Genomic DNA, 5,001 nt, shown 5'->3' with positions numbered 1-5,001 from the left:
AGGAATGCTTAGCAGGGGCTGGCTGGGGGCAGATTTTCAGTCGTCATATCTTCTGAAACCCTCTAAAACTGCTTCTCCTGAAAGATGGCAGTTTCAGTTCAAGAGTCATTTTATCCTGAAACAGTTGCCAAGCACCCGATGCACCCAGCCTGTGGCTTCAGATAGGAGTAGGTGACGTGCTTCCTATGATTTATGTCCATCTCTTTGAGAAAACGCTCCTTACTAGGTGATGTTAGCCTCTTGTATTATCCTCTATTTTTAGCCTCCGAGTGACGAATGAATCTGGTTATAATCTGACAGGGTGCTTAAAGACATATTAGAATTAAATTAAGTTATGGTGCCTTAGACATCACATATATTTCTAAAGAACAGAGCCAGAATGCATCATCCCTGACCAGTTTAATCACACCCATTACAACCTGAATTTTTAATAAGAGGACCCATTAAGTATCATAAAGTTGAATACATCTCTAAGATTAGCTAAGGTTTCTCCCAATTTTAATCAAGCCTCCTTTACCCAGGCAGCTCATTCTAAAAGCTGGAGATAGAAAGGATTTCTCTGGAATATTATCATTATGCTGTGAGCTCAGGCACTGCTGGCAGAAACACAATCATTCAAATATATATGGAGCACCTACTTCTGACAGGCACTGCCTTGGATACTGGGAAGACAGGGTGAGCAAAAACAAGACATAATTCTTACCCCTGTGGAACTAGTTTAGTGAGCAGATATGTTAACCAAACAATCATATAAATAAATGGGTAGGTTTGAATGCTGAAATTATGTTATTAGGTCTCTGGTTCTGTCTTTTTCTCCATCCAACTCTTAGCTCTATTGTCTTCTATTTGGCTTTCTCTTCCAGCATCCTCTCTCTATGTGACTAAGATGGCCACTTGCAGCTCCTGAGTACTATGGTGCTAATGAATGATAAGCCAGCAGTTCATCAATTGTCCCTAGAGCTTCAGCAAAGTCCCAGAGGGGGTGCTGATGGGCCTGGTTCAGATCACATGCTGGTTCCTGTTCTGGCATGGAGACCTGAGGAAGGACTACTCTGATTGGCCAGCCCAGGTCACATGTGCACTCTAGGATGGGGTAGGGTGAGGCAGTGTTAGTCTCCCCAGCACCCTATGGCTAAGCAGAATTCCTATGGGGCAGGTAAGAGTGGTTTCCCAAATAAAGGATGGTGGGCCAATGAATGTCCACCAAAGTGCCGAGGGTTGGTATTTAAAGTTGATCAAATAAAAGAAGCAAAGAAGTAGCATAGAAAGAGCATAGATAAAGTAATGCTTTATTTATGTTCCTCCGGCTCCTCTAAGGGCCAGGGACTGAGGCATGCCAGAATGGTAGAAAGGCTTTCAGAACCAGACAGATATGGGCTCAGTTCCTGCCTCCTTCACTTCTTAGTGGCTATGTGGCCTTGGGCAAGTCATCCAAGACAGTGCCTTTACTTGTAGCATGGGAATAATAATTTCATCACCACAGGATTGTTGGGGAAACAAAATGAAATAACATAAACAAAGAAGTACAGTGCAAGGAACATTATCAGTGTGTGATGAATTGTGGGTATTTAGGAACCTATCTAAAGTACCATGTTGTGTAAACATTGTGGAAAATCTTCTGATTTGTGGGGTGGAAGGAGGGAGTGGTGTCTGGAGTCAAGAGGAAGAAAAAATATAGAAACAAATAAATAAGCATAAATTCATATTCTGTAAAGTGCTCTGATAAAAATAAATAAAAACAACAACAAAAAACAAATTTGATAGAGTAATAAGGGTGGAGGCCCCCTTTATATAGAATAGACCAATAAGGCCTCCCTGAGAAGGTGATATGTGAACTGAGTCCTGAAGGATAAGGAAGAGATTGCCACTCTCCGAGTATAGGAAGAGAGTTCTAGACAGAGGGAACAGCAGGTGCAAAGAGCCTGAGGTGGAAAAGGGATGGGTCTGTTCAAGGAACAGAAGGAAAGCCAGCGGTTGGAATGGTGAGATTAAAGAGGTAGGTAGGAAGCAGATCAATAAGACCTCCCAGGCCAGAGTAAGAAGTTCAAGTTCTACATTGAATGATAAATCTTGTTAAAATCTAGTAAGATACTTAGAGTTGTTGGGTGGGAAATAGAATGCATAAAGGCAAGTGTGGGGAGGCTAGTGAGGAGGCCATTGCAATCATCCAGGTAATAAACAGTGGGAGTAGAGATGGAGAGAAATGGATGGATCAAAGACATAGTTTAGTTGTAGGACCAGAAACCTAGTTGTAGGTGGATTTATATGTAGGAGAAAAGGAAAAGGAATTAATTAAAGATAAATTTTAACTCTGGGGTTTGAGCAACTACTTGGGTGAATGTGGGGCCACTTACTGAGATGAAGTTTTGGGAAGAAACAGATATAAGATGTTGAGTTTGAGGTGCCTGTAGGTACCCCTGTGGCAGTATGTATTAGGCCAGTGGTTCTCAACCTTCCTAATGCTGTGACCCTTTAATACAGTTCCTCATGTTGTGGTGACCCCCAATTTCATTGTTACAAATTGAACATAATTAAAGCATAGTGAATAATCACAAAAACAATATTTAATTATATATGTATTTTCTGATGGTCTTAGGCGACCCCTGTGAAAGGGTCGTTCGACTCCCAAAGGGGTCGCGACCCACAGGTTGAGAACCGCTGCTTTAGACCTATAGAGGAGGAGTCAGCCAGGAAGAGAAGCCATGACCTAGCAGGAACCCAGAAGGATTGAGGTAATAGAGACCAAGAGAAAGAACTATTTTAGAAAGAAGGAAGTGGCTAATTCTGCTTGAAAGCTGTTGAGAGATTAGTAAAATGAGGATAAGAAAATGAGCTTTAAATTTAGAAAGAAAAATCCACTCTTTGCAGCATACTCTCAGACTAATCTTTCTAAAACAAATCTGATAACGTTACTTCCTTGATTACAAAATTCAGCGGCTCACTAGCAGGGCCTGGTGTCCCTCTTCTTCCCAGTTTGGCCTCTGTCTGCTCTCATTCCACTCCCCCACCTTTGCCCATGCTTCCCATGAGCAGCAACTGCAGATGGTCCTGCCTCTTGGTACCCCGCTCTCCAGGTCTGTGCACAGTTTCTTCCACCTGCACTACCCTTCCCTTGCTCCTGGGAGATGTCACACCCCTCATCCAGCCCTGATTCCGTTTCTAAACAGTGTTGTTTGAGCTATTCTCTAGGATCTCACAAGTCCCCTCCTTGGATCTCTGATATAGCACTTCTCAGGTTGTATTGAAGTTGTTTTTCTATTCATTTCACCCACTAGACTCTGAACTCCTTAACAGTTGAGACTGTGTTTGATGCATCTTTAGTGTCCCCCCCACCCCCACAACACCAAATCCATAGTTGATGCCTATGAGGGGGTATGCCTACTAGAGTTCTGTGAATTCTATTATTTCAAACTAGAGGCCCAGTGCACAAAAATTTGTGCACTCGGGGGGGAAGGGGGGGGTCCCTCAGCCCGGCCTGTGCCCTCTTGCAGTCTGGGACCCCTCAGGAGATAACGACCTGCTGGCTTAGGCCTGCTCCCGGGTGGCAGAGGGCAGGCCCAATCCCTAGGTGCAGCCCCTGGTCGGGCTCAGAGCAGGGCTGATTGGGGAGTTGGGGCGCTGCCCCCTGTCATGCACAGAGCAGGGCGGATTGGGAGGTTGCGATGCCACCCTCAGTCACGCTCAGGGTAGGGCTGATTGGGGGGTTGGGGCACCGCCCCCTATCACACTCACAGAGCAGGGTCGATCAGGGGGTTGGGGAGCTCCCCCCTGTCACTCACAGAGTAGGGCCGATAGGGGAGTTAGGGCACCGCCCCCTGTCACACACACAGCAGGGCGGATCAGGGGGTTGGGGCGCCGCCACTGTTACACTCAGGGCAGGGCCGATGGGGAGGTTATGGCTCTACCCTGTCACACACAGAGCAGGGCCGATCAGGGGTTTGGGGAGCTCCCCCCTGTCAAACACAGAGCCGCAGGGCAATCAGGGGATTGGGGAGCTCCCCCCTATCAGGCACAGAGCAGGGCTGATCAGGGGGTTGGGGCGCCTTCCCCTGTCAGGAACAGAGCAGGGCGGATAGGGAGGTTGTGGCCCCGCCCCCTGTCACACACAGAGCCGCAGGGCAATCAGGGGATTGGGGAGCTCCCCCCTATCAGGCACAGAGCAGGGCAGATCAGGGGGTTGGGGTGCCTTCCCCTGTCACGAACAGAGCAGGGCGGATAGGGAGGTTGTGGCCCCGCCCCCTGTCACACACAGAGCTGCAGGGCGATCAGGGGGTTTGGGCGCTGCCCCCTGTCACGCTGATCCAGTGCCAGGAGGCCTCGCGGCTCCGCTGATCCCAGTGCTGGGAGGCATATTACCCTTTTACTATATAGGATAGAGGCCTGGGGGCCGGCTGGTTTGCCCTGAAGGGTGTCCTGGATCAGGGTGGGGGTCCCCACTGGGGTGCCTGGCCAGTCTGGGTGAGGGGCTGAGGGCTGCTTTCAGGCTGGCAATTGACTGAAGCTCCCAACCGCTCCTTGTTTTCTTTTTTTTATTCTGGGCCAGCTTTAGCTCTGGCTCTAGCTCTGAGGCTTCCGCTGCTATAATCGAAACAATGTATAACTCTAGCTCTGAGATCCCGGCTGGCTGAAAGCTGATTTCTGGGGTTTTGTTTAGCTACTACATTTGCAACATAGTACATAGTTTCTTAGAGTTGTAGCTCAGAGGCCGTCAAGTCAGGCGGGGGTTGGAGTCCGCAGTCACTGCAGCAAGCAAACCTCATGTTCGCTTCCAGCTGCCTGTCTGCCGGCCGCCATCTTGGCTGACAGTTAATTTGCATAAGGATATGCTGATTAGCCAATGGGAAGGGTAGCTCGTACGCCAATTACCATGTTTCTCTTTTATTAGTGTAGATAGTTCTAACTATTCTTAAAAGTTAAAATACATATTTTGATTGTGAAAATACATGAGTTCTCCTCACTCAAAAAATCATCTTAGAGTGTACAAAAATGTTAACACTCCTT

This window comes from Myotis brandtii, unplaced genomic scaffold (assembly GCF_000412655.1).
Source record: "Myotis brandtii unplaced genomic scaffold, ASM41265v1 scaffold504, whole genome shotgun sequence".
Lineage (NCBI taxonomy): Eukaryota > Metazoa > Chordata > Mammalia > Chiroptera > Vespertilionidae > Myotis > Myotis brandtii.
Note: the sequence above shows the minus strand (reverse complement) of the source record.